The sequence below is a fragment of the Sus scrofa genome, chromosome 12, assembly GCF_054392235.1.
Source record: "Sus scrofa isolate SSC_HxYL_T2T_F1_AM1 chromosome 12, Sscrofa_HxYL_maternal_Yorkshire_Landrace_v2.0, whole genome shotgun sequence".
Taxonomy (NCBI): Eukaryota; Metazoa; Chordata; class Mammalia; order Artiodactyla; family Suidae; genus Sus; species Sus scrofa.
The window spans coordinates 9798585-9816718 of record NC_139394.1 but is presented as its reverse complement, the minus strand read 5'-3'; the positions used below and the strand labels follow the sequence as shown (position 1 = coordinate 9816718).

The 18134-nt window shown below is 38.9% G+C and overlaps 1 long non-coding RNA gene across 5 annotated transcripts in view; it reads right to left on the bottom strand.

Annotated features, from left to right (window-relative positions):
- Window positions 1-18134, bottom strand: part of LOC110255978 (uncharacterized) — an 867249-nt gene that overhangs the window by 45635 nt on the left and 803480 nt on the right. For all 5 annotated transcript variants that reach the window (XR_014820806.1, XR_014820805.1, XR_014820808.1 and 2 more), the window contains one exon: window positions 3855-3922. This is a non-coding gene — a long non-coding RNA (uncharacterized LOC110255978). The remainder of the gene's footprint in view (window positions 1-3854; window positions 3923-18134) is intronic.

Genomic DNA, 18134 nt, shown 5'->3' with positions numbered 1-18134 from the left:
TTGCATCTCCTGGAGGAAGAAGAAAGAGATTGGCACTACCTTAAATGACCTAAAGAATTTTAAAGGAGTTCCTGCAATGGCACAGTGGATTAAGAATCCAACTGCAGTGGCTCAGGTCGCCACAGAAGTGTGAGTTTTATCCTGTGGTCCAGCGCAGTGGTTTTAAGGATGCGGTATTGTCACAGCTGTGGCACAGGTCATATCTGTGGCTTGGATTCAGTCCTTAGCCTGGGAACTTCCATATGCCTTGGGTATGGCCATTAAAATAAAATAAAACAAAACAAAAAACTCTAAGAAAAAAGCAGATGGTTCTGTAGGAAGACAGTGCAATACCATTACTCAACCAACCAACAACTCCTGTCTTAACTGCCGTTCCATTTAGAGTAACTATGCTTGAACAGATTTAAATGGATTCAGGCACATGATACACAGCCTTTGATCTGGTGAATGTGTTCTCTTTCATGACTGTCAGGCAAAAGCCTCAGAAACATCTCACATTCACATGAGATTGGCAACAGTCAATATTTCCAGTCTTGCTTCACAGCTATAATAACTCTTGCTCTGTTTTGGAGCATAGTTCGGAGTTCCCATCGTGGCGCAGGGGAAACAAATCCAACTAGGAACCATGAGGTTGTGGGTTTGATCCCTGGCCTCGCTCATTGGGTTAAGGATCTGGCATTGCCTTGAGCTGTGGTGTATGTAGTTTGCAGACTCAGCTCAGGTCTTGTGTTGCTGTGGCTGTGGCAGGCAGCTGTGGCACTGATTCAACCCCCTAGCCTGGGAACCTCCATATGCCGCAGGTGCAGTCCTAAAAAAGCCAAAAAAAAAAAAGGACATAGCTTGAAGATAACTGAATTCTCTGGACTTCCTTCATGATATTATATTGATTCACTCGATGACGTAGTGTAGATTAGTGAAGATGTGCAAGGAGTGAAAAGTTCCTTGGATCAGATGTGCAAAGGCTGCACTTAGTTCCTAAATATGTTAGCTCACTATGAGGGTGGAAGACAAAACTAGCTGCCTGCTGCTCCACAACTCTACAGAAAATGGTCGTGAAAGGCAGTGATGAGAGGAAACCCAACGGTAGAACTTCAGGCAAAGAACCTCAGCATTTACTTGGTGAGAAGTTATTTAAGTCCTAGGGCAGTGGTGAACAGCTTGGCTAATCGTGTGCCTGCAAGAATAAAGTGTGAAGAGTGTATTGGATCCCCTCAAATTTCATGTTCACCCAGACTCTCAGAAAGTCATTTCATTTGGAAATCGGGTCTTCGTAGGTGTAATAAGCTAAGATGCGTTCATACTGGACCAGGGTAGGGCTTTCTCTGGTGACTAGGGGGTCCTTCCGAGAAGAGGAGAGGGCACACAAGGATACAAAGAGAGAATACACTTGTATGATGACAGAGCAACAGAGAGCATATCTGGAGAGACCCTCCAGATGTTGATGGTACCTTTGGAGGTCCCATCAATCCTTGTTGACTGGACTGATGGGTTGCTTGATTGACTGATTGTTCAAGGATGGATGGTACCACCAGAAGCCAAGACAGATGGATGGAACAAACTGTCCCTCACAGCCTTCCAAAGGGAGCCACGCTGCCAATGCCTTAAACAATTGGAGACGAGCATATCTGAAGAAAAGGCATATTGACAGACCAGTGGGAGAGCACCAAAAGGGTGAAACATTTTGTATTTCATGCCAGCACCTTCAGGAAAGCATCTGCCATACAAGAGGCTTAAAGGGCCATTAAAACATGGAGTATTAATGTTACCCAGCCTCAGGAACAGCTAATGTCACAACCTCTCCATAAGTGGGTTCCTTATTTCTTTGTTATATTAACAGTTTTATCGTTTTAGGATTAGATAACATAAATGTTCACTTGAAGAAGACGACTGAATTTGCAAGTGCAAAACAAACTGAGACATGAAAAATATAAAATCAGAAATCCTCCAGAAGTGTAATCTATACTGCATTTTTGTTTATGGTCCACACTTACAAAATTACATGATCTAGAAAATGAGACAAAATTGTGCAGATTTGAATTCTTGGATGCTCTGCCTTGGGTTTGGCTGCAAAAGTATGTTTAAAAAAAAAAAGTTTGAATATACTTGGTGTCTATTATTCATGAAATCAGCCAAAGGTATGGAACCTTCATGGCTTGAGACTAGCTTTATAGACATTGTTTAGTCTACTAAGTTTCAAGTTAAATTTAGCTTCCTTTCCCTTTCCATATACAGGTATGTCGTTATTGCATAGACACAGAGCATCATAGTTTCATAAGTGAAAACAAATAAGTAAATACATGAATAAACCTACTGAAGAATAAGGAAAAGGCATATGAAGAACACCTAAAGAAATCAGCAAGGCTACATAAGAAATTCTCTGAAAAGGCCAGATTTAAACAAGGCAGATTTTAAAACTCATAGAGTTGTAGGACAGTTAAGAAGATGTTATGTGAGGAGCATAATGACTAAATAAGCTAGACATTTTCTTTTTGTTTTCTTCTTTTTAGGGCTGTGGCATATGGAAGTTTCCTGGCTAGGGGTTGACTCAGAGCTACAGCTGCTGGCCTACACCAGAGCCACAGCAACGCAGGGTCTGAACCATGTCTGCAACCTACACCACGGCTCACAGCAACGCTGGATCCTTAACCCACTGAGCGAGGCCAGGGATCGAACCTGCATCCTCATGGATTCCAGTTGGATTCTTAACCCACTGAACCACAACAGGAACTCCAAGCTTGATATTTTCTTGTAAGGAAAACATAAAGTTTGTAAAACCATGCATGCTCCATGGAGCTTGGTCTCAAAGCAGTGTCACAAGGACTCAGTCCAAGCCATCGAAAATAATTTCAAAGGGTATAAATTTTACAGAGCAACCTGTAAATCACCCATAATTAGGACCATACATGATTTTGAGTTTTAAGCCCTATCTTGTTATATGTATTTTTGAATGTGTAATTCATACAGTGAAATCCATATATAATATAAATAATTCAAGGCAAAATTTAACTTTACCTCATTTTAAATTATACAACAGAGGCAGGAGAAAATAATTGCACGCATATAAGTTTAATTCCTTGCCAATTTGATAAGTGCATCCTTTGAAGCTAGTAAAATTCAAGTCCTTCACCTCTGGTTTTTAAGGGAGTGAAATGAATATATTATAATCAATCCTCAGCAAAACTACCTACCATCAAACTTTGCTTCAATAACCCATTTCCTTTCCACAGTACAGCTGTCCTTCCACTCTTCTACTCAACTGAAATGAAACTTCCAGTCTTTGCACTTGGAGAACTTCGGTTTTTTTTTTAATGCATTCATTTTTTTAAATTAAAGTATAATTGATTTACAACATCATGTTAGTCAGGTGCACAGCAAAGTGATTCAAGTGATTCAGTTACATACGTATGTATAAAATTGTTTAGATCAGTTTCCCTTACAGGTTATTGCAAATATTGAGCACAGTTCCTTGTGCTATACAGGAGGTCCTCGCTGGCTATTTTATATATAGTACTGTGTATCTATTAATCCCAAACTCCTAATTTATGCCTCCTCACCCCCTTTCCCCTTTGGTAACCATGGGTTTGCTTTTCATGTCTATGAGTCTGTTTCTATTTTGTCAATTAGTTCAGTTGTATCTTTTTTATTTTTTAGAGTCTGCATATAAGTGATATCATCGTGTGATATTTATCTTTCTCTGTCTGGCTTGCTTCACTCAGTGTGATAATCTCTAGGTCCATCCATGTTGCCACAATTGGCATTATTTCATTCTTTTTTATGGCTGAGTAGTATTCTATGGTATATCTACACCACGTCTTCTTTTGGAGTACTTTCTGTGTTCATTCTCTCCCACTTACCTCCTTGTTCTCTACTACAGGAGTCCTGAATCTTCTCAAGAGGCAACAGTTTTTCAAGGCAGCATTCTCTGTCATCAAAAGAGGGGAAAATAGGCCATTAGCGAGCATTCAAAGATCAACATGTTTTATCCTGTAAGAGTAACAACCACAACAAAAAGAAACAAGTAAGAAGACGATGACCCATGATATAGGCTTATTTTGAAAACATATTAGTTTAAACCATATAAATTGCCATTTTAGTTAGAAAATGATTAAATGCTGGCTTTTTCATATGCATCAATCTAATAAAACAAGGTCCATAAAGAAATAAACTCTTCACATCATTGGTCATGTACAGAAGGGGAAAAAAAAAACCACCAAAAAACAAGGAGTAATAAAATCAGCATCCAACAATCCGATCCCTTGTCTTCCATTGATTATTCTATAATTTTTGTTCTTTGCGTGTGACCTGTGAAATGTCGAAGCCATTTATCTCCATTGTGAAATAATTTATGACCCAAGTGTTTCAGTGACGCTTCACTTAAGGTTGAGGCCACTGTTGTTGCCTGTCCTATCAAGAAATCCTTTCGGTACACCTTGACTGATCTGTACACTCACGGTGGCCCCCAACCAACACTGAAACTGAACTCCCGACTCTAAACCAGACTCCTGCTAACATTTTCTACTGCACGCCCTTGAAGATTTGCATTATTTCCTTCCCTTTCATAATGTTTGAAAACAAAAGTGGTGCCTCCTCTGCTAAGTGAAATAGTTGATCATCTCCTCTTGCGTTTTTATTTAATTTATTCCATAGAAAACATGGGGATAATGTTTTAATGCCAACGCATGACGTCAAAGTCTAAGCAGAGCAAAGAAGCCAAGTGATGTCATGAACGTTATCATTTGGGCTAAAGCAGGTTGATTGCAGTTTGCAGCTTAAAATTGGTTATTAGTAACCAGGGTCGGCCTTAGCAATATGTGTGTAAAACTCCTTTCACCCATGCCTAGTAATTCTAGAGATATTATTCCAAAGGGGGGAAAGTTACCTTCATCAGTGGGCTTCCAAAAACATAAGCAGAAGCGGATTAACGTAATTGCTTAATCAACAACATTCGTCCCAAAGCCTCCAAGTGTGTAGAATTAATCATCTTATTGTAAGATTCATTAAAAAGTAATGGGCACGGCGAGAAAGTTGCACAGCTGGGAATAATTTTGTTCCATTAAAAATAAAAATAAATACACCTTGGAAAACACCATTTTGACAATATTTCGCTCCATGCCTTGTCTTAAAAACAAGGATCTTGTTCACTCATGCAGGGCCTAACACCATCATCATTTTTCCAGTAATCCAAAGTGTGTGAACGGCAAAAGTTTCAGGCATGATCCATTTCAGTAACACCCCTTCCCCTAAAAGAACCTCTTAGCCCTGGTTAATGGTCAGTAAAAGTGTGAAAATCTTTATTATTCTTCACTCTGTAAGGATTATGTTTTCAATAAACTAGTTTATAGTTTCTAGAACCTAAAATCTGGTTAGCAGCTTATGAATTGTAAGTTTAAAAGTTATGTATTGAACTTCTTTTCCAAGTATAATTAAATGGTTAAAAATGATGTACTGTTCACTGGGCGGGGGGGGGAGGAAATTAGCAATATTAGAAGGGGGTCAGTTGTTCTATCCTTTGACATTTAAATAATCAGTATTAAACCACCATGAACTCTAGCTTCCTGAAGACAATCAAGTATGAAATCACTCCTTGTGGAATGTCTTCTGGCATTTCCAAAAATTCATCATCGTTTTGGGGTATGCTGGAGAGCTGCAATTCGACATTAAATTGACAAAGACATACGACTGTTCCAACAAATTATCTGGAGGAAATGCTTCTGTTCTCTCTTTACTGCACATATTCATGGTCCATGGTCACTGGGTTTGAGGATCGTTGAGTCTGGCTAGTCATGAGATTTGAGTCCCTTGAGGACTATAGTTTTAAAGATGAGAGTGGACAATAATATAACCGCTGATGATAACTTCCAAACTAGATCTTTAGCCTCTAAAACAGTACTGACTTGGGTTACCTACATGTGATATCAGAGTTAATAATACAACCAAAATGAATAAGTGCAGTAATAACTTAGGCACCAGGTTCAAAACTAGCTGAATGACAAAGCACTTGCCTTTACCCCTATTTTCTTTCCATATACCACCTTTAAAAACTTTTCTTTTGTCCATAATCATTCTTCTCCTACCCCTAGTTCATATCCCCCGTTCAGCAGGACTGAAGCTTGGAATGGGGCCAAGGACCACCTTTTGTTCCTTAAACAGTTCCCTTGAGCCTTTCCCCCACCCCTGCCAAGCGGTTTATCAAATATTCCTCTAACATAAAAGAGGGGAAAAAATTCTCCTGCTCAGGAAATAACATTTTTCCACATTGTTACATTATTAATGAGTCTAGAAAGTTCATTTGAATTGTATGGCAGCGGGCTCCAGCTCTAATTAGAATCACCTGAGATGCTTTAAAAACACATTTTCCTGGGACCCCCCTCCCAGACCTGCAGCTTCAGGGTCTCCAAGGAGTAGACCAGCAACTCTGGATGTGTTTCATCTGTCTCAGGTGGTTCTGAGAAAGTGCCAAGTTTGGAAACCACTGACCTATGGAAACAGCTTTATTATACACTCATGGCCTTCCATTAACCAATGTTTAACCAAAATATTTTGGCAAGCAACTGGAATTTGGCCACACAGAAAATATATTGATGATTTGTTTCTTCATCTTTCACTTTCTCTGTATACCTTAAAATGACAGACACAAAACTTAAAACAAGCATTTTTCAGCACTGATGCATGCCTTGGAAGAGATAAATACTTATCTAGCATTCCCTCCCCCAAACCTGTTCTGTCTCCTTGGTAGGGTGCGTTAAATATTACAGAAGACCTATGCTGATGCTCAAGCTACTGATAAGCAAGCTATTTTACATTTAAAGCTCTGATGTATTAGCAGAAATGAACAGCTGTCCAATACAAATACCATTTCTTTGATTCCTGGTAAAATGGCATATAATAGAAAACTTTAATAACTCTATTAAGTTTGTTAAAAATTTACATCCTTCGTGTGCATCTTGGGTCATAAAAATTGGGAGGAACAATTGTTTAATCTAGAGTTAAAAGACTAAAACCATATAATTTATCAAGATAAAAATCAACATTTCAGTCTATCATACAGTGTAATTTGATTACCTTCTTTTGATACTGAATTAATTAATTTCATAGCCACACACCACACTCACGACACATGGAAGTTTCTCAGCCAGAGACTGAATCTAAGCCACAGCTGTGACCTACGTTGCTGGATCTTTTAATCCACTGCACCGGCTAAGGATCAAGCCTGTGCCTCCACAGTGGCCTGAGCTGCTGCAGTCAGATTCTTAACCCACTGCACCACAGTGGGAACTCCTGACACTGAATAATTGAAAATAAATTCCTGTATTTGTAAATTGTGGGCTTACCAGAAACAAGAACCAAATATTATAGCATAAGATCTATAATGTACTCCAAAAAATGTTTTCGTTAGAGAGAAGTGGAATCAGATTTTGTTTTCAAGCTATATTTGCTGAATTGATGTTTTCCTGTGTTCAGATGAAATAAAATTTGTCAGGGATTTCTATCCCAGTCATTTAATTTTTAGTTTATGTGAATACACGTCCCATCTGTGCAGATGGAAGACTTTGTTATTCAAAGTCACTGACTTTATAATGAGCAGGTTATTTATAACTCCGTATCATTAACATGTTTTAACATAACGACTTGTGAGTAATACCTTGCATGTTTCCAGCACTTTAAGGTTTATAACGTGTTTTCTAATATATCTTATTTCCTGGATGGCAACGTGTACCTTTTAGTCCCATTTTAAGATTTCTCCAAAAAGAGGATTAATCTTAAAATCAATATGTTTACTCGGTGTGCAAAAAAAGGGCTCTTTACGCCAAAGTTTCTACAAACCTTATTGTAATCCGTGACATGGGAAAGTCAAGGAAATAGGGTATTATTTCAGTTGATTCTGAAGACAATACTATTTTCCTCATTTAAGCAATGAGGAAATTGCACCATAATTAGCATCTGTTAAAGTGCACTTCCCAGGGGATTTGTTGCTAAAGTGATTACATGCCAAAAGGTACACTTATTTTAGCCACAAAAAAAAAAGTATGCGATGGGTCTCGGAACACCAACACGCAGACAAAAGAAGGATACGGTGGTGAGCAGTAGGATTTTCTCCAGCAAGCCTTTCCAAGAGGAACTATAATATGCTTAGTTTCAAGTATCCCTTACCCCACGAGAGTCATGTGGTAAGCATCTCTGCGAGGCATGAGGCTCATGCAAACTCCATCCTTCCCATTTCTTTGTTTGCTGAAGAATGCTACCTACCTAATACCCCGTGATACTCTTTGGCCCGTGAAACACGCCAAGCTCTGCCTGTTTCTCTCAACTTGGTGGTGACAGCTTCCAGCTGGACAGCTGATCAATCATACCTGTCATTGGCCTGCATGTCAAGGGCGTGATTGCTTTTGTTTGTTTGTTTTCTTAGCTTGCTCCGCGGCGTTACTGGCAGGCTCCCTTGCTTGTCCATTAAAAACCAAATGTGAAAGTAGCAAACTCCACCATCTGGGAAAAAGGGAACGGGTCTGGCACATCTCACTGGCCTTGATTATATCAGAGCTCCTGGAGGCTGTGGATATTTCACTCCCTGCAGACGTGTTTTGGCTGCATTCGGTAGTGATGAAGGAGGGAGGTGGTTCGGGGTGGTATTTTTTTTTTTTTTTTTCCCCTGATCTCTTTATCATTTCAGTTTGGCTCGAATAATAAAATAAAGAGGATATCTTTGAAAAGTTTCCTTCTGTCATAAATTTTTTGTCTACTTTGACCCTTCAAATGGGTGCTTCAAGCCCCACAGACAGGTGATGGTGAACAAGACTTTTTCAAAATGCAAGGAGCTTTTCTTGGGCTCCTGGAAGGAAAGTATTACAGTTTAGACTTATTTATTCAGTGACAGAGAACACTCGTCCACGTAGCCTTTTCTTTTTCAAACCTCAACACGTGACGTGTAAACAGCAAGCAGGATCTACAAGAACGTCACAGTTGCTACTCAGTGAAAATTATATGCAAACCTCGGTATCTTCCCCCAGAGCCCATAGAATTGTACATGTTTTAGAGCATCTTTAGCAAGGGAGCCTGAAAAAGTCATTCTCGTGCAAACCTCTTGATCGTCTCCTTTCTCCTCTCATCTCATCTGCTTATATGTCACATCAAGATACCAACTAAAGGATGTTTCATTTCTCCAGGGCTTCTACATCATTCTATGTGATTTGGTTACTGCAGAAGCAAAGGAGGAAGATCAGAGTCTATGAGGTACCCTTTTCATTTTAGAGGGCTGAAAAGGACATGCCATAGGAGTGGAAACTAAGGAAATGAGACAAGAGCGGGTTGCAGGAGCTTACAAATCATTGCAAAGCAGAGTTGCATGGCCAGGACCCGGTCCCTATGCAATCCGTCTGAAGGAATATTCCCATAGCCCCCAAACCCAATCCCTAACATAGTGTTTTCAAATGTAGGAAGGGCAGGTATAAACACATAAAACCTCTATATTCCAGAGAGAGAAACGGACCATCCCAGGAAACCCATGTCTTGGTATTGCTGCTAGTGGTAAAGGCAAGAGCTGTGTCATTGAAACGGACGGAGAGCTTACGTGAGGCTCTCCCAAACCCTGCCCTTCCTGCCGTAACTGGAAAAAAGAAAAAAGAACACTGACTCATATAAGCACATGCTCAATTCCCCTCAGAGCTAGGTCAGCCTCTGAATAAAAAGGGCACCAAAAGAAGCTGCTAGAATTTCTACACTCTCCCACCCCAGTCACCACCACCCATGTTAAAAACGGGCTACTTTTTCAGATTTACTTCATTCTGGAACTTAAATCAGTTCAAGGTAACGCTGTTACGCCTTCCATCACCGTGTACTCGGGCACAGGGAGAGCAGCGGCAGGTGTGTAGGTGACGAAATACCAAAATGATTAAATTGTTTGATTATTTGACAAAGGCAGGTTGCCAGTATATTACGGCTGGAGCACATTAGAGTTATACAAAGTGATGTGTCATGTTGCAATAGAAATTGGACATTTCTGAACCTATTATTATCTATGATTGAAGCTTCCTTTGCCTAAGTATAGGAGGTATATTTTCATCATTTCTACAGGAAATTGTATTCTTATTTTCAGGTGTTCCTATAGCCACCGGAATTTCCATCTTGTAGGACCTGGAAATAAGATTTAAAATATAACAAGATAGAAAGACTCACTGTTTTACAGTGTGGTGATTAAGCTACACTTACATAGAATTATTTTCTTATTCTCCAGTTCATTGTTATGTTATTACAGCCATCTGCAAAATGAGTATGGTATTACATAAGTTAGTTGAAAATATATCAGTGAATACTAAGTAAATGGAATATGAAAATTCAACCCTTTGACAGAGAGCATGGGATTTTTCAAAGTATCAGTTTTGGGGGTTTTATTTGGCCACCACCATGGCATGCAAAAGTTCCCAGGCCAGGAATCCAACCTGTGCCAGGGCAATGATAATGCCAGATCCTTAACCACCAGGCCATGGGGGAATTCCCATAATATCAGTTTTAAGGAAAAGCGGAAGGCGATAAATAACACCAATTATTAACTTCTTTAAATAGTTCATTTCCTATGTCACTGCTACTGTAACATCAAATACAAACTTTATGTAGGATGTAAGAATTGGTCAGGGTCTGGGTGAGAATTTTGTATCTCATCTTTAGTGGTTAGATCATGGAATTGAACCATATCAACAGTTCATAATTTGGAAGGCATCGTGTGTCAAATGACATACAGGTATGTTGTACTGAAACCCTGCCATCTTTGGTCAGAAGTACCATCTTTGGAGCATACTGCCTGAGTTTGCTCTAGTGCTGGGGCAAGTCACTTATCTCGGTTTCCTCATATATGAATGTACACTTAGAAGGAGCTCTTACATCTTAGGTCTTAGATAGACATCTGAGGAGTGAATGCATACAAAACATCAAGGATGACCCGTGGTGTCCTATCCCCATGCCATGAACATGACCCACTTTACTCTACTCCCCTACCGTGCAGATGACAAGCCTGGGGTTTAGGTGGGATAAGACACCTGCCAGGTGTCACACAGGTGTCACAGCCAGGAGACTCTCATGTGGGGGACTCCGCACTTACATACAACAAAAGAAAATCATGGACTTGCAGAATAGACTTGTGGTTGCCAAGGGGGAGGGGGAGGAAGTGGGGTGGATGAGGTGCTTGGGGTTCATAGATGCAGACTATTGCCTTTGGAATGGATTAGCAATGAGATCCTGCTGTGTAGCACTGGGAACTATGTCTCGCCACTCATGATGGAGCATGATAATGTGTGAAAATAGAATGTGTACATGTATGGGGAACTGAGTCACCATGCTGTACAGTAGGAAAAAAAAATCGTATTGGGGAAATAACTATTAAAAAATAAAAAATAAATTAAATTAAAATAAATAAATAAAATGACAATTTAGCATTCTTTTTCACAGGCATCTATCTCCTAGGTCTAATACCCATCGAGCAGGGTGATAAGCCTTGGGGCTGTGACGATGATCGACGCTTACCCCAAAATCTGGTGCAGAAGGTATAACTGGGGCAGTTACATAATTTCAGAGTGGATGCCAAATATTTATCCACTCCCACCTTCCTCGTTCTCTTCCCAATAATGCTTCTCTCATGACAAAATAACGTGCTGGTCACAGGAAGTGAGGGAAAGAACGTAACTACGTAAGTCATGATAGAACAGGAAGCACAACAATACATTAGCGGTGAGTCTGAATAGGATTTGGTCCCTGACGGTGTGAGGACCAGCTTCATACACCTGTTATAAATTTAAAACTCTGGGACAAAGGCAAGTAATACCCCCCCCCCTCCATGGAGAGAGTTCTGTTATCTTTAACTTTCTAATAATGCCACAGTGCTTGTGATGCTGGGAGTAGATTATAACAACATAGGCTGGCCAGACTTCACTGTGAAAAGTATGCATACCTTTGCCAGGCATGCTCACCTTATAGCAAGGGGGAGGATGTTTGGTAGACCTGGGGCGGGAAGGGAAGACATCCACACGGAAACAGAGAAAGATCTTATGTTCTTGATGTAAAATTTCTATTCAATGAAGTGGGTGGCCATAAGAGTCTTCATAATCTTGAGTAAGATAACAAAATCATCAGAGACTCTGAGTCAGCACTCAGACAAGAGGAAGTGTGGTTGATGGAGGCATGAATTTATAGAGGTTTGGACATAGCACTACATTTTTTAGGAACAAAGTTGCAATGACGCATGCAAGAGATCTGCCCTGTGGCAGTGATAGTAATGAGAGATACCTTCCCAACCTAGTTCCTACTTATTCTAAGTGAAGCACATTATTACTAAAATCCCTTCCAGTTTCTTAGAGAAAGAATACATGAGTTTGTGGTCTCTTGTAAAGCTTTCTCTGAACACATTTCGATTTTATTTTGTTTTCCACATGACTTTATTCTCTGCGCGCTCAGCCAGCCCAATCTGTGCTTTATCTTCTTGCTTTGGTATAATGCCTGAACAAAGCCTCTCAAAATAACTTCCTGTCTGGTTTGTTTAAAACATACCTCTTCACTGTCTCTGAGCTGAGCTGAAGGGAGGATATGAAGTCAACAAGTATAAGGTGAAAATATATAACCATCCAGTTCAAACACACCACTTGCCTCAGTCAATTGTTTCTGGCCCCAGTTCAGCTATACCCAACAAAGTTCCTTAGCTATCTTATTATCACACCTCTTTGTGGTTAATCCTTCCAAGATTATCTTGTTTCGAAGTTCCAAACATCATGCATGCTAAAATGCCTCAGGTATTATCATGTATTGATGATTCACAATGCCCTTCTGGAAAATGGAAACTCAAGCGTCTAATCAATAAAATAATTTTGAGTCTTTGAACTAGTTCCAGGTCAATTTTTCTTGGCAGTTTTTTGGCTTCCTGAATTATACTGACCCAAACCATGAATAATGATCTAAAATTGCACAATATACAGAAACCATCTGTTCGATAGGAACAGGAGGGTGACGTCATGGGGCCATTTCTAATCTCAATTTAATGTCCTGCCAGTGCTGATGTCATTGGCTTGGTGACCCACTGGCAGACTCCGATTCACTAAGGATGAGTAGGTTCAAGAAGGAAACTGTATCAAGATTGAAGGGGAAGGGGCTTCTCATTTTTTTTCTAAATTGGGGATGGACTAAGAAGAAATGGCAAGAGCTGACGGTGAGTGGCTAGTATATACTCCACTGCAATGACATAAGTATTTGAGTTGAAAAATGTGTCCCTGTCTTATTTCCATTTGTTAAGAAACAAAGTCCCTAATCTTCTAAAAAGGAAAACCGTTGCCTAAGTTTCTGTGGGAATAAAATACAATTGCACCAAGAGACGATGGTGAGGAGTGGTCTTTGTGTAAGTGTCCAGAAGAAAATAGGGGAGCCAGAATAAGTGTGTAAGATAGATTAACGATGGATAAACTACAAGTTATTGACATCTATCTACCTAGGCATCCATCCATCCACCTTTCTTAGGAACCATAATGTAATCATCCACTGGCACTCAGCCCCGACAGATTTATCCTTTTTCTGGTCTCACAACAACAAAAGTAACAGCTAAATGATACAAAGACGTTTGAGAGAATTCAGAGCAGCACAACAAAAATGATTAAAGAGTTCGATTACTGTTTCTGGGATTAAAATATTATGATACCTGGGGATTATTAGGGACAAGAGAAGTAAAGGAACATGAGGTCAGACACACAGGATTCTTCCCTATAGAAATTACTGGCTATACACCAACAATGCTGCAGCTTTAAGGAGGGTGTATATAAAACAAAAATTACCTCTTTGGAAGTAGTGTTTTCATCTGTATTACTGGTGAACAGAAAACTGTATCGATCGTTCACTTAAAACTGTGTCAGAGGTCTCAATTTTCAAATCCAATTGTGTGAATGATGTTCAGCTTATTTAGGATTTAGGGGTTTCTGTAATGAATTTCTGAAATATCTTTAATTAATAGATGAGATATACGAAGGTGTGTATTTGCTATCTGATTAACATAGGGTAACTTACAGGAGCTGATGCTAATTATAACTGCACTGAAATAACATAAAGACACTGTTAGCAACTCTGTGTTTTTAGGTACACCTCAGAAGTACATAAAAACATTACTGATTTAAAGTTAGCTTATACACTGTATATTTTAAAGTAGCATATAAAAAACTTTGAATTTTTCCCTTAATTTTAAGTGCAAAAAAATGCATACTTGTACAATTACATGAATTATATTTAATGCTACTTTAAGATAACACTAGCTTTGGGGAAGAGAGAGAGTTTGCAGATCGGAGGAAACAAAGAAGCAGATTCTACTCATATATTTCATATGTGAGAGGGAAAAATACTACATTTTATTAGTAATTATAGAATTTTCCCCAAATAAATCACATTCATATGAACTTTGGAGAGCCGAAATTGAAGGGCTCAAAACATTTTATCGTGAAACCATAGGACAAAAACATATCTGGACTGTGTACTTTACGCGATTAAGGGGGATTTGCTAAACAATTGTAAGCTAATACCAAGACCCAGAGGGGATAGCCAAGGAAAGAAAGTTTTCTTGATTGCAGCCTAGTTAAGCAATTTAATTAGAATGGCTGCTTTTAAAATATGTGCAATTTTGCCAATGGGAAGTGTGTTTTTCTGGTGATAGAAGCATTGATGAGTCCCAGCCAGGATACTGTTTCAAAGACGAAAGGTCACGGGGCTCCCCTTACAACAAGCACATGTTTTCCATTGGATCCCTCCCCTATGGTGAATTTTCTTGCCACTCATTAGAATTTATTGACACATAATTCCCCCTGCAAAAGAGATTATGGAAAACTTAGTCTTACATAACCTTTCTCTTCTTTCTTGCTCTGAAGACCTGAGTGCACGGTGTGTCACCGTGGCTCTTGTCGTGGTGATGACGGTGAAGTTGAGGGAAGAGGAGGGACGGGGGGGGGGGTCACACATGCAAAATGTCCATTTCCCATTTTGAAGCACACACAGACCTTTAAATGCTTCACTTATCTCATATTGTAAACTCCCAACTTGAGGAGAAATAGTCACCAGACAGGTCATAAATCATGCCCAAAGACAGGTGCAATAAATACCAATGTCAAAAAGTTACAAAGTAAAATTATATTGTTTTGACAAGGCTTCCAGATGCCCTGACAACAGGGCAAGTAAATGGTCTCTTTTCCAAGAGCCCTATTACTGGTACATGGGTGGGGAGAAAGACCCCAAGCCATCACAAGAACAGCATCCCCCGATTTTAAAGCTTGTCATCCTTACCACACTCAGATGACGAGTTAATATTCCTTCATCTGTAGAGAGATCATCACCTGTTAAAATGCTATCTGTGGAAAAGGCATTTAACACAAAGCCAAATACCAAGGGATGACACTGAGTATGTATATGACACCCTTCGTGGAAAATTTGCTTGTGAATCAAATTGTTTTAAATTGTGTATACACACACACACGAATATACATACATATTTTTTTAAATATATTAAATATTTACTATTTAATGAGATAAGCCAGTGATGCTTTTGTAAATGAATTATTATTTAGCTCTTTATCATTTGTGCAAATCTGGATTTCACCATTCTTAATGAAAGTACTTTCATATGAATTGTACTATTTCTTCTACAAAATAGCTTGTCATTTAAATTTCACTTTAAATAAATTAGTGCGGAGTTCCTGCCATGGCGCAACGGGATCAGAGGCATCTCTGCAGTGCTGGGATGCGGGTTCAATCCCTGGCTAGCACGGTGGCTTAAGAATCTGGCATTGCACAGAGGTGGCATAGGTCTCAACTGCTGTTCGGATTGGATTTGATTCCCTGGCCCTTGAACTCCATGTTCCATGCAGGACCAAAAAAGAGGAAGGAAAAAAACAAAAACAAAAACCCTCCAAATACATAAATAAATAAATTCTAGTATTATTAACAGAGGTATTAGCTATAATAGAGATTTTGTTAAAATGACAGACGTTACATAATTTTATTTTAGCCGGTATTTGTTTCTGTCTCAAATTCGCAGAGAAAAATAAAAGAAACGGTGTTCATCATTTACCGAGTGACCGAAAATTTTATTTCTGGTCATGCTATTGAGATATCCAGCTATTGGAAATGTATTTAGAGTCATAAGCAATTAACCAAATAGTTTAACTTTCTTGGATACTTTCACCTGAAATAAATAATCAGGGTGAATTTATCAGACCTTCAAGTGATAGTAAGAATGTCCCTGCGTAGAAAGGTGGAACCTGATCCTGAATGATTCAATTGTACAGTTAGTTTTGTTTTAATAACCATTTCTATTTGTTAGGTCAATTTGTCCAAATCAGCCCTACGATCCAGATACTCGCTATAAATCAAGTGGTGATCAATTCAACAACTGGCCAAATGCATAATAACTAAGAGTTCCAAATTGGTATTCAACCTGAAGAAAATGAAAAATAAGCACAAGATCATCTTACAAACATTTTACTCAGAAACGTTTAGATTGACATGGGATCTTTCTTCCATCTTCTAATCTCCTTGCCAGTTTAGAATCACAGGAGACTGAAATTGGAGGTTTCAAAACAGTTTATAAACTTCCAACTTCAGACTGTTAAAAAAGGCAACTCAAAAGTCATTTATATAATCCCTCAAGAAATGACTCCACAATGGTAATTCAGCTATTTATGCCTAGGTTAGAATGTAATTTTTCCTCTCTATTTTTTTGTTTAGGAAAGAAACAAATCACAAACATATTTCCTAATATGCTTGATATTCCAAAAGGGGGATATCAGTTATATTATTTTGTATTTATGCCTTGGGATTTCGGGGAATTACATACCTCTATTGAAAAACGAATTATTTTGCTGAATTGTATTGGGGAGTTAGACTTCTGACCTAGGGAAGCAGAAGTCAGGAGTGGAAGGCCTGGTAGCAGCATCCTATAAACCAGGCCAATGTGTTGCCCTAGAAAGGAATGTGGTGCCATAAATGAAGGCACTTAGAGGGCAAAGGTCATGGTATGTAATTAGCACAGGCCATTTAAGGAAGAATAAGAAAATAATGTTTTACAAGCTGGTAGAAAGAGAAGCAAATAATCATTTAAATGTTCCAATTGTGAGTTCCGCCAGTGTGTGTGGTTTATTTTATAAGCAACTTTCTTTTCCAGTAAGACGCAAAGCAATACTAAGAAATGGGGCGCTCATTGTTACCCTGAAGTGTACACTACATGGGCCTCTTCTTTGAGCTTACTTGTACAAGGCTGGTTTCCAGCACGTCATTTTTTTCTCTTACTCTCAAATTCATACTGATAGTGGAGAAATGATAAGTGGAGTAAAATAAAATATGGAAATCTCTTTAGACCATGGGAAATACTTTTAGCCAGTTTCTAGAAGGAAAGGAGCACTGGATTCTGGTTTATAAAAGTGAGAGATTCACAAAGGAAGCTGAAAAGTTTTTTCAGGACAACCCAGCCACCCAAGGCTTAAGTGACCCATTAATGTCATCTAGTTGCCCATTTCATTTAAAATAAATGAAATGAAATGAATTTTGGTATTGCAACTGACTTATTGTTTTGTATAGGAAGTGACTTCTGTGTAAGCAGAGGTGAATTAAAGGTCCTGGGAAGGCTTTTATGTCTCCAATGCATGCTTGTAATTACAACTTTCCTTTCCAGCAAGAGGCAAAGCAATACTAAAAAATGGGGCGTTCATTGTTACTGCTTTTTACACAGAAAAATAGAAACAGTGAAACTTTCTCTTTTTTTTTTCTTATCATTAAGATACTGAGGCAGTAAAACTTGCCTACGTATATGTAAACTGAAAGTAAAATATGACAACTAAGCTAATAAAGGCACTTATCTCCTTCCAGTAGATTGCTAAGTATCTTACTATCATTTCCTGTGAAGTCCCATGCAAAGGAACACTGTGATAGCTTATTCTGAAATTGTCAGAGGGCAAGCATTCTTTGTTCTACGCTAGTGATAAAACTGATCAGTCAACCAGTTGTTTCTATTTCAGGTGCAAGTTAAATTTCTTTTGGCATCATTAAGATGCACTCTTGGATTAAAAAAAAAAAATTGATGATGGAAGACTATCTTACTCGAAAGGATGCTATGAGTTTATCAAAATGTAAATCTG